General features: G+C 48.7%; 1 long non-coding RNA gene across 1 annotated transcript in view; it reads left to right on the top strand.

Annotated features, from left to right (window-relative positions):
• LOC130360845 (uncharacterized) overlaps positions 1 to 27,182 on the top strand; it is a 53,823-nt gene extending 26,641 nt beyond the window's left edge. The window contains exon 3 of the long non-coding RNA XR_008890828.1: positions 27,127 to 27,182. This is a non-coding gene — a long non-coding RNA (uncharacterized LOC130360845). The remainder of the gene's footprint in view (positions 1 to 27,126) is intronic.
• The last annotated feature ends 390 nt before the right edge of the window (positions 27,183 to 27,572 follow it).

Raw genomic sequence — 27,572 nt, 5'->3', positions numbered from 1 at the left:
TCGGGGACAGGCAGAGGATGAAGAAGACCAGCGGGCTTCTGGCGAGGAGTCTTATCCCGGGCACAGACAGTGCAGGCCCGCACAAAATCAACAACATCCGTCTCCAGAGTCGGCCACCAATAGAAACGAGAGATGAGTTGCACGGATTTCTTGATGCCCGCATGGCCTGCGAGATGGGAGGAGTGACCCCATTTGAGGATTCCGAGGCGTTGGCGTGGAGAGACGAAGGTCTTCCCTGGAGGAGTTTGCCTGATGGAGGCTGGAGAAGTGGAGATCAGGCAGTCAGGAGGAATGATGTGTTGCGGAGAGAGCTCTACTTCCGAGGCATCCGAGGAACGAGAGAGAGCATCGGCCCTAATGTTCTTATCGGCAGGGCGAAAGTGAATTTCAAAATTAAACCGGGCAAAGAACAGAGACCACCTGGCCTGGCGAGGATTCAGCCGTTGGGCAGACTGGAGATAGGAGAGATTCTTGTGATCGGTGTAAATAATAACTGGAAATTTTGATCCCTCCAGCAGATGCCTCCATTCCTCAAGTGCTAATTTAATGGCCAGTAGCTCTCGATCCCCGATGGAGTAGTTCCTCTCCGCCGGAGAGAAGGTCCTAGAAAAAAAAACCGCAGGTAACAGCATGCCCGGAAGAATTTTTTTGTAGAAGAACCGCTCCAGCTCCTACTGAGGAGGCATCAACCTCCAATAGGAAGGGTTTAGATGGGTCAGGTCTGGAGAGCACGGGAGCAGAAGAAAAGGCAGACTTGAGCCATTTAAAGGCGTCTTCCGCTTGAGGAGGCCATGACTTAGGATTGGCATTCTTTTTGGTTAAAGCCACGATAGGAGCCACAATGGTGGAAAAATGTGGAATAAATTGTCTGTAATAATTGGCGAACCCCAAAAAACGTTGGATAGCACGGAGTCCGGAGGGGCGTGGCCAATCTAAGACGGCAGAGAGTTTGTCTGGATCCATTTGTAGTCCCTGGCCAGAGACCAAGTATCCTAGGAAAGGAAGAGATTGACATTCAAACAGACATTTCTCTATCTTGGCATAAAGTTGATTGTCACAAAGTCTCTGAAGAACCATGCGGACATGCTGGCGGTGTTCTTCTAGGTTGGCAGAAAAAAACAGAATATCGTCCAGATACACAACAACACAGGAATATAAGAGATCACGAAAAATTTCATTAACAAAGTCTTGGAAGACGGCAGGAGCGTTGCACAGGCCAAAGGGCATGACCAGATACTCAAAGTGTCCATCTCTGGTGTTAAATGCCGTTTTCCATTCATCCCCCTCCCTGATGCGGATGAGATTATAAGCACCTCTTAAGTCCAGTTTGGTAAAGATGTGGGCACCTTGGAGGCGATCAAAGAGTTCAGAGATAAGAGGTAGAGGGTAGCGGTTCTTTACCGTGATTTTATTAAGACCGCGGTAGTCAATGCAAGGACGTAGGGAGCCATCTTTTTTGGACACAAAGAAAAATCCAGCTCCGGCAGGAGAGGAGGATTTGCGGATAAACCCCTTTTTTAAATTTTCCTGGATGTACTCAGACATAGCAAGAGTCTCTGGGGCGGACAGAGGATAAATTCTGCCCCGGGGTGGAGTAGTGCCCGGGAGGAGGTCAATAGGACAGTCATAAGGCCTGTGAGGAGGTAGAGTCTCAGCTTGTTTTTTGCAAAACACATCAGCAAAGTCCATATAGGCCTTAGGGAGACCGGTTACAGGGGGAACCACAGGGTCACGGCAGGGAGTACTGGGAACCGGTTTAAGGCAGTCCTTGAAACAAGAGATACCCCAGCTCTTGATCTCCCCTGTGGACCAATCCAGGGTTGGGGAATGGCGTTGGAGCCACGGTAGTCCAAGGAGAATTTCGGAAGTGCAATTGGGGAGGACCAAGAACTCAATTTTTTCTTGATGAGGTCCGATGCACATTAGAAGGGGCTCCGTGCGGTAACGTATGGTACAGTCCAATCTTTCATTGTTAACACAATTGAAGTAGAGGGGTCTGGCGAGACTGGTTACCGGGATGTTGAACCTGTTGATGAGAGAGGCCAAAATAAAGTTTCCTGCAGATCCGGAATCCAAGAAGGCCATAGTAGAGAAGGAGAAGGTAGATGCAGATATCCGCACAGGCACAGTAAGACGTGGAGAAGCAGAGTTGACATCAAGGACTGTCTCACTTTTGTGCGGAGTCTGCGTGCGTCTTTCCAGGCGGGGAGGACGGATAGGACAATCCTTCAGGAAGTGTTCGGTACCGGCACAGTACAGGCAGAGATTCTCCATGCGGCGTCGTGTCCTCTCTTGAGGTGTCAGGCGAGACCGGTCAACTTGCATAGCCTCCACGGCGGGAGGCACAGGAACGGATTGCAGAGGACCAGAGGAGAGAGGAGCCGGGGAGAAAAAACGCCTCGTGCGAACAAAGTCCATATCCTGGCGGAGCTCCTGACGCCTTTCGGAAAAACGCATGTCAATGCGAGTGGCAAGATGAATGAGTTCATGTAGATTAGCAGGAATTTCTCGTGCGGCCAGAACATCTTTAATGTTGCTGGATAGGCCTTTTTTAAAGGTCGCGCAGAGGGCCTCATTATTCCAGGATAGTTCTGAAGCAAGAGTACGGAATTGTATGGCGTACTCGCCAACGGAAGAATTACCCTGGACCAGGTTCAGCAGGGCAGTCTCAGCAGAAGAGGCTCGGGCAGGTTCCTCAAAGACACTACGAATTTCCGAGAAGAAGGAGTGTACAGAGGCAGTGACGGGGTCATTGCGGTCCCAGAGCGGTGTGGCCCATGACAGAGCTTTTCCAGACAGAAGGCTGACTACGAAAGCCACCTTAGACCTTTCAGTAGGAAACTGGTCCGACATCATCTCCAAGTGCAGGGAACATTGTGAAAGAAAGCCACGGCAAAACTTAGAGTCCCCATCAAATTTATCCGGCAAGGATAGTCGTAGGCCTGAAGCGGCCACTCGCTGCGGAGGAGGTGCAGGAGCTGGAGGAGGAGATGATTGCTGAAGCTGTGGTAGTAGCTGCTGTAGCATCACGGTCAGTTGAGACAGCTGGTGGCCTTGTTGCGCTATCTGTTGTGACTGCTGGGCGACCACCGTGGTGAGGTCAGCGACAACTGGCAGAGGTACTTCAGCGGGATCCATGGCCGGATCTACTGTCACGATGCCGGCTGGCAGGAGGTGGATCCTCTGTGCCAGAGAGGGATTGGCGTGGACCGTGCTAGTGGACCGGTTCTAAGTCACTACTGGTATTCACCAGAGCCCGCCGCAAAGCGGGATGGTCTTGCTGCGGCGGTAGTGACCAGGTCGTATCCACTAGCAACGGCTCAACCTCTCTGACTGCTGAAGATAGGCGCGGTACAAGGGAGTAGACAGAAGCAAGGTCGGACGTAGCAGAAGGTCGGGGCAGGCAGCAAGGATCGTAGTCAGGGGCAACGGCAGGAGGTCTGGAACACAGGCTAGGAACACACAAGGGAACGCTTTCACTAGGCACAAGGGCAACAAGATCCGGCGAGGGAGTGCAGGGGAAGTGAGGTATACATAGGGAGTGCACAGGTGAAAACACTAATTGGAACCACTGCGCCAATCAGTGGCGCAGTGGCCCTTTAAATCGCAGAGACCCGGCGCGCACGCGCCCTAGGGAGCGGGGCCGCGCGCCGGGACAGGAACGAGGGAGAGCGAGTCAGGTACGGAAGCCGGGGTGCGCATCGCGAACGGGCGCCACCCGCATCGCGAATCGCATCCCGGCTGGAGGCGGTATCGCAGCGCACCCGGTCAGTGGATCTGACCGGGGCGCTGCCGTAGCGAAGATGTTGCGAGCGCTCCGGGGAGGAGCGGGGACCCGGAGCGCTCGGCGTAACAGACGCGTAACTAGACTGGGCCCTGTACAGGAGAGAGGGGTCCTAGCAGTCAGATCCCTGCGATCAGACACTTATCCCCTATTCACAGGATAAGCTCAGTTCCCCGGACCACCCTTTTACGTTGTGATACCATGAGTACAGCACATGACAACTGAGGTCACTGATTGGCTGCAGCAGTTATGTACCTTACCAGCAACCTGTAATCAAAGATCAGCGAGGTACCTTCCAAGTATCTGCGCCAATCGGCATCAGATTGAAGAGGTGAGCATTGTTTTATTTTTATTTTTTATAGATATTAAAACATTTACGGCTCCTGTTTTTTGGTTTTTTTTCCCATTAAACTATTAGTCTACCCATTGAAAGAGTACCTGTCACCAAACTAAACTTTAAATATATTCTTCCTTATGAAATTATAAGACACTTAAAATTCTCAACCTTTATATGTTTTTATTGTGATTGAAAAAATGGCCAATAGGGGGCGGAGCCTGACCGTCGAGTTGGATGGACGCATAGCCGCGTCGCTCTCCACAGCCTGACCCTGCATCCTACTTATTAAGCACCACGGGACCGCCAAAATGGGCAAGGCGGACAAGAACCAAACGGGGGAAACTCCTGGCCCCACTAAGCAGCCGAAAACCCAGGCAGACATGGCTAAATTTCTTAAAAAGAAGCCGACCAACAGCCCGGCTCGGCAACCCAAGATGGCGCCGGCACCTCCGAACACCAGCGACATGGAGGGGGAGGAAGACTCTGAGGCGGAATCCACACTGGGAGGCCAAATGGACTCTGGAGGGGAAGATGCCAGGCTCTCTTTGACCAGGACCTTCATCCGGAAGGTAGTCCAACAAGCCATTGCTAAATCTCTGCAGTCCGCCATGACTCCGGTACTGCAGGAACTGGCCGAGATCAAGGCGGACGTGCGACATGTGGGACACCGCACGGAACAACTCGAATCTGCGCTAACGGAGACCGTATCCTTCTGCGATGCCGCTTCCCACCAACTTAGAGCCCAGGAATCGCAACTAAACAGGGCCTTCCTGCTGCTGGAAGATCAGGAGAACAGGAGCAGGCGCAAAAATGTTAGGCTGAAGGGGGTACCTGAGTCCTATGCACCCGAAGCCCTGCGCGCAGTGACATCGCAGATCTTCGCCATACTTCTAGGTGAGGAGCGGGCAGGGAAGGTGGTGGTTGAGAGGGTACACAGAGCGATCCGTCCCAAACCGAGGGCGTCTGATCCACCCAGGGACATTATATGTGGACTGCTCAGCTTTCTCAACACCGAGGCCATCCTCAGAGCCAACAGAGAGACCCCTGCCCTGGCATTTGAGGGCCATCCTGTCATGATATTCCAGGACATTGCCCCGTCCACCCTGTCTAAGCGCAGGATCCTAAATCCCCTTCTCCAGAAACTACGGGAATTGAGGCTACCTTACACCTGTCTGTACCCCTTCGGTGTCTCCATCCAGAAGGAGGGTCGCCGCTTCGCTATCCGCGACCCAGGAGACCTAGATAAAGCTTGGCGCTTCCTGGACATACCTCCTATGGATATCCCTTCTTGGCTGCCGGTACAGCTAAGCCATCTCATGCCGGACCTTCCCACTACGACACCGTGGACCAGGATGGAGAAACCCAAATCTCCCAAACAGCAGAAGAAAAAGTCTGCCCAGAAGTCGCTAAGTCGTGAGGACTTTACACCTGATTGAATGCTGACCTGATTTCTGTGCATTTTCACTAATGCACGTTCTGGCCTACTACTACCTTGACACGACGTCTTCGCCATCGACATACCTGGGATGTCTTGCGAGACACTTGCTCTGACCTTTTTGTTCTTTCCAGCTGGATCCGCGAGGACCCCTCTTTTACCTGATGTAGTCACGTGTGAGAGGACCCCCGAGACTTGCTTACCCAACCTTGGACACCCCACCTACATTGTTCCCTTCGTCCCCCCCTTGTACCTCTCCTTGCCCTTAGCTGCCCTCTCTGCCCCCGTTAGTCTGATTGCCCCTCTCCCCCCCCCCTAACCCCTCATCTCCCCTCCCCTCTCCCCCCTCTTATTTACAGGTGTGTCGGCCATTTTGAAACTTTGAGGCATCCTTCACCTGCGATGGCCAATGATGCCTGGATGACTGCAGCCCACCGTGACGACGTTGATCCCTGGCCCTGCCTGAGGGAACCGGATGGTATCCCACATTGGACTTTTACCTTAGTTCCACCTCACCTGTGCCTACGAGAGACGATGAGTATTTACAATGTTGTCCTATGCTCACACTTTACATGATCATTATGGCTAACGGTCCTCACTAGGAGGCCGCTCAGGTCTAGGTATTTTGTTCACTGCACCATGCACCTTGTCCTGCCTGCGCTGTCCTATATGCCATGTAGTCTTAGAAAAAAAAAAATTATAATTATATCTGTAATTGGGAAAATTATTGTGAACGGGACTATCTCTGTTTAGTCTGTTTAGGGACTGTTTAGGGACTGCTCATCCCCCTGCAGGCTTCTATCCTAACCATGTCTACTCATTCCCCCCCCCCCCTTTTCCCTCCCCCTCTACTTATTCCCCGTTCCCCCTCCTCTCCCTACTTCTCCCCCTCCCTGTTCGATCCCCCTCTATTATATCCTAGTTAATCCAGCTTGGGTGGGGTCTGACGAGGTCTGGGGAGGGACAGCTGGGTGGGAACTGTCTCCGTCTACGCTGACCCACTACGTCAGCTCCCAGGTTTATTGTAAGACGTTACATGATGTTCGTGTTTGAATCGTTGTGCCTCTGATCTGTTGCACTTGCTCCCACTGATATGATCACCTGCTAGTATTGCTCTTATTGTGATTGTTTTGCCTGTCCTGAATGGGTGGTCCCACAAGTGCTTTAACATATGATTTTTTGTTAGCTCCACTCAGTCTGTTTAGGATGCAGGGGGGCTGTCGGTTCGGGTAAATCCTCCGCACCCTCACCCCCCCCCCCCCCAACCCGCAGCCTCGGAACTCCGCTCCTGGAGTGACGCTCTCTCATCGCTACAACTCAGCCCCTGCTTTGGGCTACGTTTCAGTACTACTTCCTCTTCTTTCTACTTGCTAACACCTTTTTGTTCTTTATACTCTCCTTTGCCTCTGACTCATCTCTCTCTTCCTTCTTCTTTCTCAACCGCAGTTCTCCCTACCCCTATCCACCCTCTCCCTACTTGAGACTTTATCCTTCTCTGGTAACTTGACTCTACCTTTGCTTCCTTTCCTGCCCTCCCATACCTGCACCCTCTCACTGCCCCCCTCCCCCCCCCCCCCAGTTTCCGATGGCTACTTTGAAATTCCTAACTTACAATGTTAAGGGGTTTAACTCACCAAATAAGAGGCACAACCTGATTTCACTGTTGAAAAGGGAAAATACATCTGTGTTGTTTTTACAGGAAACACACTTTAAGACTGGCAGGATCCCATCCCTCCCTACTAATCATTTTTCCCATTGGTTTCACAGCGGCAGCACAAACTCCTCGTCCAGGGGCGTATCCATCGCGCTACACAGAGATGTCCCCTTCACTTTTGAGTCCAGTTACGTGAGTAGTGACGGCAGAGCCTTATTTGTGCGGGGCAAGATTGGGGTTGTGTCATACACTCTGGCGAGTCTCTATGCTCCTAACAAGAAGCAGGTCCCGTGGCTTCTCGATACTCTTGAGAGGCTGCGCTCCTTTGCGGAGGGCCCCATTATTCTAGGGGCGGATATGAATTTAGTATTACATCCCACGTTAGATTCCTCCACCAACAGGTCCGCGACCCCGCCCCTCCTGCTCCGCACCTTACGGAACAAACTACACGAACTGGGTCTAGTAGATGTGTGGCGTACCTTTCACCCGGGTGACAGATCATACACTTTCTTCTCAGCCCCACATCGCTCTCATCACAGAATAGACTATCTGTTTTGTCATGATAGCGTTCTGCAGTCGGTCAGCAATACTGATATAGGCCCCAGGACACTCTCGGACCATTCACCTGTACACGCTGACCTGGCACTGACGCACCTACCACGTAGAGACTGGACGTGGCGTCTCAACGAGTCGCTATTGACGGACCCTCTTCACTTGCAGTCTCTCACCACACACCTGACTTCCTACTTTGACGCCAATACAACTCCTGACGTCTCCATGCCGACTATTTGGGAGGCTCATAAGGCATACATTCGGGGTATACTTATTGCCCTTGGCTCCCAATTGAAAAAAGACCGTTCTAAGCAAGTAACCGACCTGCTAGCCACCCTTGAACAGCAACAGGCAGTCGCGGGCTCCAGTTTTGATGACAGGGAACTCACGTCCCTTAGGGACAAATTGAAAGACCACCTCAATAAAAAATATGCTGAAAACATGATAAGGTTCCAACAGAAGCTCTTTCTCCATGGGGATAAGGGGGGTAGACTCATGACGGCTATGATCAAAAAGAGGAAGGAGAGGGCATTCATTCATCGGATAGTAGACGGCCAGGGGCGCGTATATACCTCCACCGCCGACATCACAGAGGCATTCACCGCATTTTATCGATCCCTTTATAACCTTGACCCTGCAGACCCGCCCCTAGGTACCCGAGACCAGGCCATCAAAGAATTCCTATCGACCCTGAAGCTGCCCTCAATCACTGAGGAAGACGGCCTGGCACTGCTCAGACCGTGCACTGTAGATGAGCTGGCCTCGGTCGTTAAGTCCTTTCCCCTGGGGAAGAGTCCAGGCCCTGATGGCCTCGGCCTCTTTTATTACAAAAAACTGGGTGATGTTCTCCTTCCCCAGCTTACAAAGTGGTGTAACTCCCTTATGTCTGGGGAACCACTCCCGCCTCAAGCCCTAGGTGCACATATCACTATTTTGCCTAAAGAGGGAAAGGATCATGCACTTTGCCTGAGCTATAGGCCCATCTCTCTATTGAATTTAGATGTTAAAATCTGGGCTAAACTTCTTTCACTACGAATAGGTGACCTCTTGCCCTCCATTATACACCCCAATCAGACGGGCTTTGTAAAAGGGAGGGACGTCATAATGCCCTGCGGGTCATGCATGCTGTTCACTATGCACGGGCTCATGGAAAACCATTACTCCTTCTCGGCACAGATGCCGAGAAGGCGTTTGATAGGGTTGCGTGGGACTATATGCAACTAGCACTTGGGAAGTTTGGCTTCCCTCAACCCTTCATATCGGCTATCATGTCTTTGTACCGGGGCCCTAGCGCACAGCTGAAGATCAATGGCACCTTATCACCCAATTTTTCCATACACAACGGCACCCGACAGGGCTGCCCCTTGTCCCCCTCCCTGTACATAGTCGTCATGGAGACGCTCCTACAGGCACTGCGACAGAATAGTGCTATTAAGGGTCTCACGATTGGGGGCCACACTCACCTCACGGCTGCGTTTGCAGACGACCTCCTCTTACTGGTATCTAATCCCATTGACTCCCTACCCTCCATCTTAGCTTTAATAGAACACTATGGATTACTGTCCAACTTCAAAGTCAATTATGCCAAGTCGGAGATACTGAACATCTCTATTCCTCCCAGCCAGGTGAGGCGCTTGCAGGCGTCGTCACAGTTTCGGTGGCCCTCTGAGTGCATCACATACCTAGGTATAGCCATCCCTCCCTCCTTGTCGGACTTGTATAGATTGAATTACGTCCCTCTCTTGGCGAAAATTAAGACGCAGCTATCTAGCTACAAGCTTCCTTATCTGTCATGGCTAGGCAGGCGCAATCTGCTCCAAACTTATATCATCCCTTCAATTGTTTATGTTCTACGGATGGTTCCACTGAAACTGCCTGTTTCCTTCCTGTCCCAGTGGAGACGAATGTTTTCTGCCTTCCTGTGGGCTGGTCGGAAACCTAGACTCTCTCATGCGCTTCTGACAAGGAGGAAGGGAGATGGGGGCATAGGCATTCCGAATGTTGACCACCTCTACATGGCCACCCACTTGCAGAGATGGACTGAGATAGTCTATAGGACGAGCCTGTTACAGGGACACTCACTTGAGGGTGATCAACTGGGGTCCTCTCGGTCTATGGCCATGAGGAACATCTGGCTTCCCACTCTTGGGAGCTTGTCTGCAGTCTCCAACCCCATTCTTAAAGGCACATTGTTAACCAAGATGAAATATGACCAATCTCATGCTGGATGTGGTCTGGATAGGAAGGTGTTGCCTATCTCGTTGCCCTCCTCACTAGCCCCGTACATAGTGTCTCCCACACTGGAGTGCCATGCAGACATTTGGGACAGGTTGACAGACACGCCTCTTCTATCCCTCTGCACTGACAGACGACCCCCCACACCTGAACACATCAGAACCCTACTCCCGGATGTCCCGATTAACTTTCTCCAGATACGCCTTGTTAGGAGCACATGCATGGAGGTTCTCAGAGTGTGGGACATAGCGGGTGATCATACCTGGCTGGAGAGGTTGCTCCTGACTGCCCAATCCTCGAAGCATAGGCTCTCAGTGTTCCGCTCACGCCTCCTGGACGCAGGCGCTACACACATCCCCGCGTACCTAGATTCGTGGGAGAGGGAGCTGGGTATTCACCTAACAGACTCGGACAAGAACACCATTCTACGCAACTCACACGGCTTCTCAAGGTGCATTAAACTCCAAGAGAACCATTTTAAAATACTTTCACGCTGGTATAAGACTCCGGAACTCCTCCACAGGTGGGGCCTGTCGCCCTCCGCCCAGTGTTGGAGATGCAATTCTGAGTGCGGCTCCCTCTCCCACATTTGGTGGTATTGTGTGAACATACAGCCTTTTTGGAGTGAGGTTGAGAGACTGATCTCTACCATCCTGGGCCGCAAGGTTTCTCTTACGCCAACCCTGGTCCTTTTAGGTCTCCCAGATAAAGAGAATCCCTTACATAAACGATCCCTCCTCGCACACCTGGTCTCGGCGGCTAAATGCCTAGTTCCCCTCCATTGGAAGAAAACGGAGCCACCCACAGCCTCACACTGGCTACTTAGAGTAGCACACATATGTACGATGGAAGAATTATCTAGCTGGAGCACGCGCTCCTACGACACATATTATGCAACCTGGCAACCATGGCTTGCATATAAATCCAACAACCCTGCTTTTCTTTGATCTCCGCTTAGCACTTATATACGCCTCTTCATCCATCCCCTTCCCCTTAATCCTGCTTCCCTTCCCTCACCTCCCTCACCCCCCCTTTCTACTCCCTTCCCCCTCCCCTCCCCAATACCTCACTTCCTCACATCCCCACCGGAGAACTGCGGCCACTCACTGTATCTTCTCCCTCATCCCTACTCTCTATCTACCCCTCTCTTCTACCCCACTTCTCCCCATTCTCCTCCTACCTACCCTCCTCTTCTCTAGTCTACTTCTCAACTTGACCTCTTTTCTTTCCTTATTCTGTTTCTGTATCTTCATGACAACCTGATATACCGTATTCCCTACCGCCTTGGTTTTCTATCCTCCTTCACCTACCCCAGGGCCCTACCCTTGGACCTCCCATAGAGGGCTCACCTCTATTGATACACTTACTTATAAAGACTCTCCCCTTTTCTTCTTTCTCTACACATAACTGCTTTTACTCTCTTCTGCTCATTTGTTCACATCACCATTTTAAGCCCTATGGGACCACCCGCACACCCCAATACGCACACCTCTGTGTTGAACTCTTTCCTGACCGCTATACTCTGATCTCACGTAGTGTAGTGGTTCTGTTATTTTGACTACACCCTGATGTGACACACTTGAATGTACTGTTGTTCCTGTTAATTTGTTTCTATGTTCATGCTTATACCCCACGGCTTAGGCTGCGACCTGAATCCGGGGAATATTTGTTAACTTTGCTTCTAAAAAAAAAAAAAAAAAACACAAAATAAAGATTTGAAAAAAAAAAAGAAAAAATGGCCACTAGGTAGCTCTGTTCTGTTCCCTGCCGCAAGTCAAACAGTTAGTTTGGTCCCCTCCCGGCCTGGCAGGAGACCAAACTCAGGAGGTGGGGGGCATGGTGAGGCGCAGCTCTTGCAGGCCTCAGTGACATTGCGCCTGCTGGGGAACACCCACTTTCTCCTACCGGGAGCTCACACAATGTGAGAAGGGGAAAGGTATTATACACAGTGTGGTGTCCCGGTACCGGATTGCATCCGTTACCTTGTGGTGAGGTCCCCAAAGTCAGAGTCCCTAGGTACCGGTGGGATCCTCATCAATAGTTAGCCCCTTGTCACCCCTTTAATAGTTAAAATTATTAAAATTCAATGTGTAAATATGTAAATAAAGTGTACTTACCTTGTTGTGGCGTTGCAGGACCTGCAAGTCACGTGATGCGTTCCAAAACTCTATGGTTTTCTGGTTTAAGGACCTTTGGAGGAAGTCAGGTGATCGCCCACCATGCATCGTAATGGTGAGCGACAGCTGACACAGTCCAGTCCAAAACGGCCCTGCCCATATAAGGGAGTGGCTGCCATTACTCGTTCTCTTTTCCTTGTGGGCCGCTGATGGAGGAGGATCTGCGCAGCTGTCATCAGCAGTGACTAGGCCCAAGCCTTGCGGCAACGGCCCTCTTTACAAAACTGAGCGAGTTACCTCAATCCCTGTTAACTCAGCAAGATCACCGGACCTAAATAGACCCCTAAATCCGGACAGATCTCTGCACCAATCCTATTTCTAATAATCCTTTGGATAAGTCAATGGTCCTCAGCATCTGTCAATCACTGCCGTGCTGTATAGAGACTGTATTGCTAAGACTGTTGCTCTTAATTGGATGTACTGCAAGTACCTCAGTAAAGTTTATGCAAGTTTTATGCAAGTTCAAGTTCTTCTCTATTGTGGACCTTCATTCATTTAAGCACGCACCTATCGTTTCTGGGAAGGGTGGCGATAGGCCGAAGATTTACCTCAGCGTATTAACCCTCACCCTGGCGTCACGAGTGACAAGGGTTAAATTAACCCCTCATATACTGAAGCGACACCCCAACTACACTACTCCCCAAGGCAGTTACCACAACAGCTTTTTAAAGCTCTGAAAAAAAATTTAAGGGCAAGAGGGGGGTTAGGAGTAGTTAGGGAATATAATCTGAGTTAGTTTAGAAAATATGGTTTGATGACAAGTCCTCTTTAATTCTTCTTAGCTTCATCACTACTATGAGTGAGGTCAGGAATTTCTTTAGGGTTCTGCATTCTCTCATGACTACTGTCACGATGCCGGCTGGCAGGTAGTGGATCCTCTGTGCCAGAGAGGGATTGGCGTGGACCGTGCTAGTGGATCGGTTCTAAGTCACTACTGGTTTTCACCAGAGCCCGCCGCAAAGCGGGATGGTCTTGCTGCGGCGGTAGTGACCAGGTCGTATCCACTAGCAACGGCTCAACCTCTCTGGCTGCTGAAGATAGGCGCGGTACAAGGGAGTAGACAGAAGCAAGGTCGGACGTAGCAGAAGGTCGGGGCAGGCAGCAAGGATCGTAGTCAGGGGCAACGGCAGGAGGTCTGGAACACAGGCTAGGAACACACAAGGAAACGCTTTCACTGGCACGATGGCAACAAGATCCGGCGAGGGAGTGAAGGGGAAGTGAGGTGATATAGGGAAGTGCACAGGTGATAACACTAATTGGAACCACTGCGCCAATCAGCGGCGCAGTGGCCCTTTAAATCGCAAAGACCCGGCGCGCGCGCGCCCTAGGGAGCGGGGCCGCACGCGCCGGGACAGGACTGACGGAGAGCGAGTCAGGTACGGGAGCCGGGGTGCGCATCGCGAGCGGGCGCTACCCGCATCGCGAATCGCATCCCGGCTGGAGGCGGTATCGCAGCGCCCCGGGTCAGTGGAACTGACCGGAGCGCTGCAGTGAGGAGAGTGTAGCGAGCGCTCCGGGGAGGAGCGGGGACCCGGAGCGCTCGGCGTAACAGTACCCCCCCCCTTGGGTCTCCCCCTCTTCTTGGAGCCTGAGAACCTGAGGACCAGACTTTTGTCCAGGATATTGTCCTCAGGTTCCCAGGACCTCTCTTCTGGACCACAACCCTCCCAATCCACTAAAAAGAAGGTTTTCCCTCTGACCTTTTTTGATGCTAAAATCTCTTTGACGGAGAAGATGTCCGAGGAGCCGGAGACAGGAGTGGGAGGAACAGATTTGGGAGAGAAACGGTTAATGATAAGTGGTTTAAGAAGAGAAACGTGAAAGGCATTAGGAATACGAAGAGAAGGAGGAAGAAGAAGTTTGTAAGAGACAGGATTAATCTGGCGCAAAATTTTGAAAGGACCAAGATAGCGTGGTCCCAACTTATAGCTAGGGACACGGAAGCGGACATATTTAGCGGAGAGCCATACCTTGTCTCCAGGGGAAAAAATGGGAGGAGCTCTTCTTTTCTTATCCGCGAATTTCTTCATGCGTGAAGAAGCCTGTAAGAGAGAATTTTGGGTCTCTCTCCATATGATGGAAAGATCACGAGAAATTTCATCCACAGCGGGCAGACCAGAGGGCAAGGGGGTAGGGAGGGGAGGAAGAGGGTGACGGCCGTACACCACGAAAAATGGGGATTTGGAGGAAGATTCAGAGACTCTGAAATTATACGAGAATTCGGCCCAAGGTAGAAGATCTGCCCAGTCATCCTGGCGGGAGGAAACAAAATGTCGTAAATAATCACCCAAGACCTGGTTAATTCTTTCTACTTGTCCATTGGATTGAGGATGATATGCAGAAGAAAAATTTAATTTAATCTTGAGTTGTTTACAGAGAGCCCTCCAGAATTTAGACACGAATTGGACGCCTCTATCCGAGACGATCTGCGTAGGCAACCCGTGAAGACGAAAAATGTGTACAAAAAATTGTTTAGCCAACTGAGGCGCTGAAGGAAGACCAGGAAGAGGGATGAAATGTGCCATTTTGGAGAATCGATCAACGACCACCCAAATAACAGTGTTGCCATGGGATGGGGGTAAGTCAGTAATAAAATCCATACCAATCAGAGACCAAGGCTGTTCGGGGACAGGCAGAGGATGAAGAAAACCAGCGGGCTTCTGGCGAGGAGTCTTATCCCGGGCACAGATAGTGCAGGCTCGCACAAAGTCCACCACATCAGTCTCTAGAGTCGGCCACCAATAGAAGCGAGAGATGAGTTGCACAGATTTCTTGATGCCCGCATGACCTGCGAGATGGGAGGAGTGACCCCATTTGAGGATTCCGAGGCGTTGGCGTGGAGAAACAAAGGTCTTTCCTGGAGGAGTTTGCCTGATGGAGGCTGGAGAAGTGGAAATCAGGCAGTCAGGAGGAATGATGTGTTGAGGAGAGAGTTCAACTTCAGAAGCATCTGAGGAACGAGAGAGAGCATCGGCCCTAATGTTCTTATCGGCAGGCCGAAAGTGAATTTCAAAATTAAATCGGGCAAAGAACAGAGACCACCTGGCCTGACGAGGATTCAGCCGTTGGGCAGACTGGAGGTAGGAGAGGTTTTTGTGATCGGTGTAAATAATAACTGGAAATCTTGATCCCTCCAGCAGATGCCTCCATTCCTCAAGTGCTAATTTAATGGCTAGAAGCTCTCGATCCCCGATGGAGTAGTTCCTCTCCGCCGGAGAGAAGGTCCTAGAAAAAAAAACACAAGTAACAGCATGCCCGGAAGAGTTTTTTTGTAGAAGGACAGCTCCAGCTCCCACTGAGGAGGCATCAACCTCCAATAGGAAGGGTTTAGATGGGTCAGGTCTGGAGAGCACGGGAGCCGAAGAAAAGGCAGACTTGAGCCGTTTAAAGGCGTCTTCCGCTTGAGGAGGCCAAGACTTGGGATCGGCATTTTTTTTGGTTAAAGCCACAATAGGAGCCACAACGGTAGAAAAATGTGGAATAAATTGCCTGTAATAATTGGCGAACCCCAAAAAACGTTGGATGGCACGGAGTCCGGAGGGGCGTGGCCAATCTAAGACGGCAGAGAGTTTGTCTGGATCCATTTGTAGTCCCTGGCCAGAGACCAAGTATCCTAGGAAAGGAAGAGATTGGCATTCAAACAGACATTTCTCTATTTTGGCATAGAGTTGATTGTCACGAAGTCTCTGAAGAACCATACGGACATGCTGGCGGTGTTCTTCTAGATTGGCAGAAAAAATCAGGATATCGTCCAGATATACAACAACACAGGAGTATAGGAGATCACGAAAAATTTCATTAACAAAGTCTTGGAAGACGGCAGGGGCGTTGCACAGGCCAAAGGGCATGACCAGATACTCAAAGTGTCCATCTCTGGTGTTAAATGCCGTTTTCCATTCATCCCCCTCTCTGATGCGGATGAGATTATAAGCACCTCTTAAGTCCAGTTTGGTAAAAATGTGGGCACCTTGGAGGCGATCAAAGAGTTCAGAGATGAGGGGTAGGGGGTAGCGGTTCTTAACCGTGATTTTATTAAGACCGCGGTAGTCAATGCAAGGACGTAGAGAGCCATCTTTTTTGGACACAAAGAAAAATCCGGCTCCGGCAGGAGAGGAGGATTTACGGATAAAGCCCTTTTTTAAATTTTCCTGGACGTATTCAGACATGGCAAGAGTCTCTGGGACGGACAGAGGATAGATTCTGCCCCGGGGTGGAGTAGTGCCCGGGAGAAGGTCAATAGGACAATCATAAGGCCTGTGAGGAGGTAGAGTTTCAGCTTGTTTTTTGCAAAAAACGTCCGCAAAGTCCATATAGGCCTTAGGGAGACCGGTTACAGGAGGAACCACAGAGTCACGGCAAGGGTTACTGGGAACCGGTTTTAGGCAGTCCTTGGAACAAGAGGGCCCCCAACTCCTGATCTCCCCAGTGGACCAATCCAGGGTTGGGGAATGAAGTTGAAGCCAGGGAAGTCCAAGGAGAATTTCAGAAGTGCAATTGGGGAGGACCAAAAGTTCAATCCTCTCGTGATGAGATCCGATGCACATTAGAAGGGGCTCCGTGCGGAAACGTATGGTACAGTCCAATCTTTCATTGTTTACACAATTGATGTAGAGGGGTCTGGCGAGACTGGTCACCGGGATGTTGAACCTGTTGACGAGAGAGGCCAAAATAAAATTTCCTGCAGATCCGGAGTCCAAGAAGGCCACAGCAGAGAAGGAGAAGGCAGAGGCAGACATCCGCACAGGCACAGTAAGACGTGGAGAAGCAGAGTAGACATCAAGGACTGTCTCACCTTTGTGCGGAGTCAGCGTACGTCTTTCCAGGCGGGGAGGACGGATAGGACAATCCTTCAGGAAGTGTTCGGTACTAGCACAGTACAGGCAGAGATTCTCCATGCGGCGTCGTGTCCTCTCTTGAGGTGTCAGGCGAGACCGGTCGACCTGCATAGCCTCCACGGCGGGAGGCACAGGAACAGATTGCAGGGGACCAGAGGAGAGAGGAGCCGGGGAGAAGAAACGCCTCGTGCGAACAGAGTCCATATCCTGGCGGAGCTCCTGACGCCTTTCGGAAAAACGCATGTCAATGCGAGTGGCTAGGTGAATGAGTTCATGTAGATTAGCAGGGATTTCTCGTGCGGCCAGAACATCTTTAATGTTGCTGGATAGGCCTTTTTTAAAGGTCGCGCAGAGTGCCTCATTATTCCAGGATAATTCTGAAGCAAGAGTACGGAATTGTACGGCATACTCGCCAACGGAAGAATTACCCTGGACCAGGTTCAACAGGGCAGTCTCAGCAGAAGAGGCTCGGGCAGGTTCCTCAAAGACACTTCGAATTTCCGAGAAGAAGGAGTGTACAGAGGCAGTGACGGGGTCATTGCGGTCCCAGAGCGGTGTGGCCCAAGACAGGGCTTTTCCAGACAGAAGGCTGACTACGAAAGCCACCTTAGACCTTTCAGTGGGGAACTGGTCCGACATCATCTCCAAGTGCAATGAACATTGGGAAAGAAAGCCACGGCAAAACTTAGAGTCCCCATCAAATTTATCCGGCAAGGATAGTCGTAGTCCAGAAGCGGCCACTCGCTGCGGAGGAGGTGCAGGAGCTGGCGGAGGAGATGATTGCTGGAGCTGTGGTAGTAACTGTTGTAGCATAACAGTCAGTTGAGACAGCTGTTGGCCTTGTTGCGCTATCTGTTGTGACTGCTGGGCGACCACCGTGGTGAGGTCAGCGACAACTGGCAGAGGAACTTCAGCGGGATCCATGGCCGGATCTACTGTCACGATGCCGGCTGGCAGGTAGTGGATCCTCTGTGCCAGAGAGGGATTGGCGTGGACCGTGCTAGTGGATCGGTTCTAAGTCACTACTGGTTTTCACCAGAGCCCGCCGCAAAGCGGGATGGTCTTGCTGCGGCGGTAGTGACCAGGTCGTATCCACTAGCAACGGCTCAACCTCTCTGGCTGCTGAAGATAGGCGCGGTACAAGGGAGTAGACAGAAGCAAGGTCGGACGTAGCAGAAGGTCGGGGCAGGCAGCAAGGATCGTAGTCAGGGGCAACGGCAGGAGGTCTGGAACACAGGCTAGGAACACACAAGGAAACGCTTTCACTGGCACGATGGCAACAAGATCCGGCGAGGGAGTGAAGGGGAAGTGAGGTGATATAGGGAAGTGCACAGGTGATAACACTAATTGGAACCACTGCGCCAATCAGCGGCGCAGTGGCCCTTTAAATCGCAAAGACCCGGCGCGCGCGCGCCCTAGGGAGCGGGGCCGCGCGCGCCGGGACAGGACTGACGGAGAGCGAGTCAGGTACGGGAGCCGGGGTGCGCATCGCGAGCGGGCGCTACCCGCATCGCGAATCGCATCCCGGCTGGAGGCGGTATCGCAGCGCCCCGGGTCAGTGGAACTGACCGGAGCGCTGCAGTGAGGAGAGTGTAGCGAGCGCTCCGGGGAGGAGCGGGGACCCGGAGCGCTCGGCGTAACAACTACATTTCCCAGCTATGAATAAATTCCATTCATCGCGATTACTTTTACTGAAACAATTAAAAAAAATATCTGGAATTTATTAAGCATTTTTATCTGTATAATTTGACAACAAGTATCTGGCTCATAGTATATACTACAGAATGATGTCTTCAGGTCTGGTGCGAGCACAGCTCTGTTCATTGACATTTCTTTAATGGATGGAATTCTCAGCCACATTCTCCATGCAAGTACTTACATGACTTTCTTTAGTTCTCCAAAGCCTGAAGTATGTTAAAGGCGAAAGAAAACGTTTATAGCTATATTATGCTGAAAACAAGGCTTTGACATAATAGTCTGAGGCAGAGGTTCCTTACCTTTCCTACTATGTGAGCTTTATTGCACTTTGAGTTGAAAGCCACATTAAAATAAACAATGGAGAATATATTTATTCAATGTAGAGAAACAAAAAATTATGAGTTTGCATTGGTTGTGATTATTTTGTGCTGATGATATGTTTGTAATAATGTAAACTGCAAGTTGATATGGTCACAACTTAGAACTCCTACAGTGAGCCACACAGCATGTATGCAAGTGACTTGTTGAGGACTACTGTTCTAGTGATAGCATTCTTCTGTTGAAAGTTATTATTAATAATGTGATTTTAGTGATTCTATTTTCATAATGCAGGAGCTAACAGAGGCATTCCTAGCGCCTCTTGCACCCCCGGCAAGATGCTGTACTTGCTAATAAGAAGGTAGGTAGGTAGATAGTTATGTAGGTAGGTAGCCAGTTAGCTAGGTAAGTAGCTCTGTAGGTAAGTAGGTAGATAGGTAGATTGCAAAGTAGATAAGGACATAGGTAGCCAAGTAGCTACATAGATAAGTAGGTAGCTATGTAGGTAGGTAGCAAGATAGCTAGGTACGTAAATAGGTAGGTAAATAAGTAGGTAGCTAGGTAAGTAGCTATTTTGGTAGGTAGGCAGGTAGACAGTTAAGTAGCCTGGTAGATAGGTAGGTAGCCAGGTAGCTAGGTAAGTAGCTATGTAGGTAACTATGTAGGTAGGTTGAAAGCTATGTAGCTATGTATATAGGTAGGTAGTCATGTAGGTAGGTAGCTAAGGAGGTAGGTAGCTAGGTAGCTAGCTATATAAGTAGGTAGCCAGGTAGCTAGGTAGGTAGCTATGTAAGTAGGTAGTCAGGTAGCTAGATAGGTAGCTATGTAGGAATGTAGCCAGGTAGACTTAAAATATATTATGTCTAAGGACATAATAAAGGAGTTTTCCAGAAATAAATTAAAATACTGTCAATTTCTTCCAACAACAGCACCACACTTGCCCTCAAGTTGTGTGTGGTATTTGGCTCAATTCACATAAATAGAACTGAGCTACAATACCATACACAACCTGGAGAAAGATGTGGTGCTATTTTGAAGGAATCCGCCCTGTTTTTTACATAGTACAGATTTGTAGAATGATCCTTACTAATATATAAAGGCAGGGTCACATTGTGGCTCCATGAACAAACTGCTTTATATCTAAGTCTCCTAGGTATGGACTGTTTCAATATACAACCAAGCTTCAGACTAGGTCTGGTCTGCCTTAAACAAGTGCTCAGTACAAAATCCTGTTTTAAGACATTTCTAAATCTGCCTCACAGCGGTGACTAACAGACCCCCCTCCAGATATGCTATATTCAGTGACACATTTGTAAACTTATTCAGGCATTGAAACTGGTCTAAAAAAAATGAATGTTACTCAGTACCTAATCCTGCCCATGTACATAACATTTTTATGCCTCTATCACCTATATTTATTCTTAAAAAAAAAAAAATACCTCTTTTCATCAGCTTACATTGTTAGCAATCCTCTCAGGGGATGAGGGCATGTCCCTCCTTGTGGTGGTGGGAGGGGATTGGTGTGTCTGCTCATGCTGCCTTGTCCATGAGTGATCTCTTGTCCATGACTTATGGACAAGCCAGGTGCTGCTACAGGACTGGTTAGTGTCCAAGTAGGTATGGGGACCCCTAGTGGTGGGATTTTCAGGAGTCGTTTTCTTTATTAAATATTCACAATTTTTAAAACAGCCAAATCAATAAAAGGTCTTTAATTTTCATCACTAAAACATATAAAACATTTTTGGATCTGAGAGTGCCCATTTAATGTATTAAAAGGAAAAAAATAAAGTTTAAATTTGGAGTCAAACAACATTGGCAAAGATCCATCTGAGACCCAGTTAAAAAATGCCCACTGATAGAGAAACCTATTGTAACGCTCACGGTAGTAGTAGTAGTAGCGCTGCTGGATGTGGATCCTCCACCTGTGTGGCAGATGACACGGGCCATATCGGGGAGCAGAGTCTAAGGTGCTGCTGGTCTTCACCAGAGCCCACCGCAAGGCAGAATGGGCTTGCTTTGCCAAGCGACACCCAGGTCACTACCCCCGATACAACTCGACCACACAGGTAGCTGGGCAAGACGAGATACAGAAGGATGAGGCACAGACGTAGTCAGACTTAGCAGAAGGTCAGGGAAGGCAGCAAAAGTGTGTACTCAAATAACGTAGCTGAAGGGTCAAAATACACGGGCAAGGCAAACAGACAATAGAAACGCTCAATCTAAGGCTAGGGGCACTGAAGATCTGGCAGGGAAGTGTGGGAGGTAGAGGAATTTATAACTGAGGCACAGGTGATTACTTAATTATTAGGCGTACTGACCAATCGCCGGCTGCAGCAGGAGATGGGGCCATAGCGGAAGCAGGCGAGAAGCAGGGAGGTGAGCGCTCACGGTCGGAACGCCGGACCAGAGTGCTCACCATAACAGTGAACCCCCATTTGGAGGACAAGAACTTCTGAATGAGGTCACAGTCTAAAATGTTGTCCTGTGCCTCCCAAGACCTCTCCTCCGGCCTCCTCCGGGTTTTTCCTCTGATAAACTGATTTCCTTGACGTTATAAACATCAGAGGTACTTGAGATGGGAGTAGGAGAAATTTCTTTTTTAGAGAAGCAGTTATGGATAAAAGGTTTCAAGAGGGAGACATGAAAAGAATTTGGGATCCAGAGAGAAGATGGCAAATGGAGGGAATAAGCCACAGAATTTAAATGTTTCTTGATCTTTAAGGACTTAAATAGCAAGGACCCAATTTATAACTGGGTACCTTAAAACGGATATATTTGGATGACAACCATATTCTGTCTCCTGGAGAAAATTCGGGAGGAGAACGCCTTTTCTTGTCCGCTTGAGACCTCATACGGGACGTGGCGTATAAAGGGGAGTGACGAGTCTTCTGCCAGATGGAGGCAAAATTCCACACTTGTTCATCAGCCATGGGAACTCTGGAGGGAAAAGACAAGGGAAGAGGAGGACGAGGATGGAGTCCATAGACCACAAAGAAAGAATCCCTATGATTGTAAGAAAACTTGGCCAAAGACCAGGTTCACCCTTTCGAGCAGAGTGACAGAGTTAGCTCCATTTTCTGGGATATGACAAGTACGCTTTAACGTCTTTACAAGGAAATGTGTCAGAAATCTTGCAGTTTTTATTCTGGCCACTAGACCAAAAACTAATTTGAGATTTCCTGTTCTGTAAAGATAATTTCCAAGCATTCTCCTCCTTCATAACAGACAGGATTGCAGTGAAAGGTGACACCAATAGATAGATAAGACACCATTCACAATTGCTTAAGCATAGCCTCTCCCGCCCTTTAGAAAGTGATTGTTCGAAAATACCTTTATTAGCAATCAATCATCATAAACATACATACATACAGTGTACTGTGAAGCAGCGCAGGCTAGAAGCAGCACACAATAGATTTATACAATTACCTTACATAGCGTGACATACAGCAAAAGTCTCCCTACACTATACATCAAACCCCATGCTACACTAACATTCCTGCACACATTATAAAACACAGTCAAACAATAAAGCATTGTTGGAAAAAAAGCGAGAGGGAGGGGAGATCACAGGCCCAACAGCTGTCTTAGGTTCCTTGCCACTAATAGTAGGTTGCTGGCTGGATAGTAGAGAAGCTATTTTCATAGCACTGAGGAGGTAAAATTTTGTCTTACATAGAGAACCAAACAGGCCTTTGAAATCTTACAGGCCAAGCAGTCATCCACAGGGAAAAAATATGCAATGTAGCTCTCCTCCATAACGAAAAGAGCTTGCTATCTGGTGCCAACTATTAGAAATATCTCTGCAACTCTAGCTTGGCTTATAACCCCCAGTCATGTGTAAAGACTCTTAAAGCTGTCGAGCATTGACGTGCACATATACTACCTCCAATAGATGGTGTCAGAGAACATGTTTTCTTCCTTTTGGGGAAGAGCTACTTTACATATTTACTGTAGTAGAGAACTATTGCATGACTTATAAGATTCCAAACTCTCCTCAAGGAGAAACATTAATCCATCAGACTCTACATGTGAACAATAATGTTCTTAGTCGGCAGAGATCTTGTATTTGTTGAGAAATTAAAGTTCCAAGTGTATTAGAAAGTTGTAGAACTTTTCATAAAACAGTTATTCAATTCTTTTCCATAAGGCCAAAAAAAAACTTTAAAGGGGTACTTGGGGCCCTAAGACATCTTATCCCCTATCCAAAGGATAGGGGATAAGATGTCTGATGGCGGGGGTCCCGCCGCTCCCATGCAGCACCCACCTCTGGGTGCTGCACGCAGCTCTGCAGCCTCGGAGTCTTCTGGGTCACGACTACAGGGCCAGAGTATTGTGACATCACGACCCGCCCCCGGTGGGGATGTGACTGCCGGGGTGTGATGTCACATGGGGTGGAGTCATGACGTCACGATACTCCGGCCCCATAGTCGTGACCCGGCAGACTCCGAGGCTGCAGCGCTGCATGCAGCTCCCAGAGGTGGGTGCTGCATGCGAGGTAGCGGGGGTCCCCAGCGGCGGGACCACCGCGATCAGACAACTTATCCCCTATCCTTTGGATAGGGGATAAGATGTCTTAGGGCCGAAGTACCCCTTTAAGCTCTGCTTCATTTGCAGTACATTAAGATTGTCTTCCAAACCTGACTTGTCATGTGATCTGACAATTCTTACTGTACTCAGACACTTTTTCTTTTCTTATGGCTTTGAGGAGTCAAGCTGGTAATATAGCTGTCAATGTGCCATGACCAGTTGCATGGCTGCCGTGGCCCTGTAATGGCATCAACTGCACAGATACATTCATCATCCTGACTAAGTCCGTGAAAGGAATTTCCTGTTCTAAGCTCACCAACTTCAAGGATACATAACGCTGGAATTTCAACTATGTCCAATGTGTTACAATCCATATAGACGATTTATGTAAAGAACGGAGCTCAGAGAATGTGCTATTCACTATTGTATCTCCAACATTGTAGTCTGGATTCCTGGATTGTTAGTTGTATATGGCCACAGCCAAACAAGCCACAAGCCATACGGTTTACCCTATGGCTTTAGAATGATACTATAAAAAAGTAACATACAGAATAACAAAACACATGTAGAGACCTAAAAAGTTATTAAAACTGGTGCAACAGAAAAGAGGAGAAACCAATCAATCTCAATTCCTTTAAAGGCCGTTTTTTCAGCTGACCCATGGTCCCTCTCCTGTTCTAGTAAATACTTGTATTTGCCATGAAATTATTGTAGAACATCTTTTCTTATACTGCATGTATGTGTTTGTGTGTCATTCCTATTATTATAAATAGCCAAATGAATGTTACCAGTTGGAGACATGACCATACACTGCCTGACACTATCCTATAAAAGCTGAGAGTACCAGACAGTGCAGGGAAAAACCCCAAATTACCACCCAGCTGTCAATATAATCTTACGTTTCCAAGAATAACAGAGGAACAGTCAAACACAGAGCTAACTCCATACATAACAGGTGTAATACAGCTCTTTTGGTGACCGAGATCGGATATAACCTGAAGATTTTGGAGATGACCTACACACATTTGTAGCACACATCAGGAGATTTTACTGGGGTATCAGCCAAATATAAAGCTAAAACACAATGTAATTTAGCCTAAAGGACTCCTCTAAGTTTTCAGTAAGTTGGAATATCCAGTTCGGCACCTATTTTCCCTAAAGTATATTCCCAGCAAATCAGAGAACATCTTTAAAGGGGTACTCTGCCCACAAACATCTTTTCTCCTATCCAAAGAAAGGGATAAGATGTCTGATCGCGGGGGTCCCGTGCAGCACCCGGCATTCTAAACAGTATGTTTAAAAAGGTGGGTTTCCGCGTCTGGAGACGTGATGTCACGCCATGCCCCCTTGTGACATCACATCACATCTTATCCCCTATCCTTTGTGCCCCTTTAAAGATGCTGCAGGGTGACAATGTGCCCATTGAGACCTGTGCATTGAGAAATTCTGAAACTCTTTGGGCGTTCCCGGAGATACTATAATGAGTTATCTCTGGGGCTCCCATAGAGAATGCATTTAGAACATTCTTTTCCATGCAGTGGGGAGACTTGGGACCCTGTTCTTGATATCAACATATTTATTCTTTTGGCGGAATCCACTTGGAAATGCATTGCCGTCAATGGAAATTGGCATGTCCAAGCAGTCCTAGTGCCTATTGATTCCACATGGTAGTCCACCTAGAATTACTCTGGGCGGATATTCTGTAGTGTGAATGGGCCCCATGCACACATCAACATTTCTGCTCAGGATCATTTCAAGTGGAATCAATTGGATTTTGCTGCACTGTGTACACTGAGGAAATCCCAGATTTTTTTTGGGATCCATAAGAATGAGCATGTTCATTATTTTGGCAGAATGCCATGCAAACTGCATTGTTGTCCACAGGGACAGCGCAGGTCCAAGTGCGTTATAGCGCCAATTGATATCTGTGGCGGTTTCTGCATACTGTATGAATGTCTGCTGTATGCTGTGCATTTCTGCAGCAGAAAATCCAGTATAAAATCTTCTGCAGTAAATCTGCAACAAAATATGCACATGTGAAAGCACCCTTAGGGCTCGTTCACATGGGCAGATTTGACGGCTAACTCGCAGCGTGTTTCCAGTTTTACATTTTTGTTTCCGTTTCCCTGTTTCCGTTACAGTAGATTTAATGTTTCTATATAAAAATAGACAAAGTCAATTGCATATGGCAAAAAATATATATATTTTTTCTCCTTATCAAGTGCATAAAACAAATATGTTGACCAGAAAAAAAAACACCCTTACTTTAAAAAGAGTAAAAAAAAGCCAAAATGTCCGTCATGGAGCTCAAAATACTGGAAGTACCGTATTTTTCGCCCTATAGGACGCAACGGCATATAAGACGCACCCAATTTTAAAGGTGCAAAATCTAGAAAAAAAAGATTCTGCATCCAACAGTGATCTTCAACCTGCGGACCTCCAGATGTTGCAAAACTACAACTCCCAGCATGCCCGGACAGCCGTTGGCTGTCCATGCATGCTGGGAGTTGTAGTTTTGCAACATCTGGAGGTCCGCAGGTTGAAGACCACTGGATAGGAAGTAATACTCACGTGTCCCCGCCGCTCCGGACCCGTCACCGCTGCCCTGGATGTCGCTCCATCGCTGTCGCCGCATCCCCGGGGTGTCCCCGACGCTCCGGACGTCTTCTTCCCCGGGATCCACGCTCTCCGTCGCCGTCATCACGTCGCTACACACGCGGCTCCTATTGGATGATGTCAAAGGAGAGCGCCGCCATGCATGGGATCCCGGCACGGAGCAGACACCGGGGAGGCAGGTAAGGTCCCTCCCGGTGTCTTGTAAGCTGTTCGGGACGCCGCGATTTCACCGCGGCGGTCCCGAACAGCCCGACTGAGCAGCCAGGTTACTGTCACTTTCGCTTCAGACGCGGCGGTCAGCTTTGACCGCCGCGTCTGAAGGGTTAATACAGGGCATCACCGCAATCAGTGATGCCCTGTATTAGCTGCAGGTCCCGGCCGTTGATGGCCGCAGGGACCGACCTGATAGGTGTGTATTCGCCCTATAAGACGCACCTAATTGACCCCCCCCCCCCTCCCCCCAAACCCCCCAGTTTTGGGGAAGAAAAAGTGCGTCTTATACGGCGAAAAATACGGTAATTGCATCTCATCCCATCACCTCACTAGGGAAAGTGGAAGACATCAATACAGTAATAAAGTATGTAATCATGCATATGGACAATTCCTTTAAATTAACAAGAATAAAGTCCAGCTCGATCCTCTTGTTATGTATACCCCATTCACTAGCTTTATACTGTAAATTTATTATCTTAAGTTCAGAATCTATATAAAAAATCTGTCACAAATCCAACAGATCTGTCCTTTTTCCTAGTGTGTATCTGGGGAAATTAGAATGTCAGCCCCACCGAGGACTGAAAGGGAGTAATGGCAATCTCTGTACCGAAACCGTAGAACGTTGCAGAATAGGTTGGTGCTATATAAGTAACAAAAAATAAGTGGCAGTGCACTTTAAATATCAAACACAGGCTTCAATAAAGTCATTTTTAACAAAAATTGAATCCATTGTTCTTCTTGTCAGGAGCCTTGTCATTGCATGAGCTGAGCGGCTGCCGACCTGACTGGGTACAAGGTGCAGTAATTCATCCAAATGTAACAGCTTTTAATTGGTTATTTGACAACTTCCAAAAACAGATCTAAATACAATCTTACAGGCCTATTTTTTATTAGCACTTTGCGAGAAGTATAATTTAACCCTGACAGCTGGAAATAATTATGCCTTTTGTATGGTATTCTGGCCGCGGCTCGCTGGCTGTTATAAATGGCGCAGCTTTAAAAGAATATAAACACTGGGAATTTCTTTAACAAGGACCTGTTCCGTACATTACTGCAAACTTCACTGTGCGCTTTATAAATTGGGCCTTGGAATGTGTGCTGTTATTAGACCTGAAAATACATTAAATATCACTGCAGATGGAATCAGGCTTGTTCTCTGTCAGGGACTGGATTTATAGGTTATTGAACAGA

This window comes from Hyla sarda, chromosome 3, assembly GCF_029499605.1.
Source record: "Hyla sarda isolate aHylSar1 chromosome 3, aHylSar1.hap1, whole genome shotgun sequence".
NCBI lineage: Eukaryota > Metazoa > Chordata > Amphibia > Anura > Hylidae > Hyla > Hyla sarda.
Note: the sequence above shows the minus strand (reverse complement) of the source record. Positions and strands in the feature narration are given on the sequence as shown.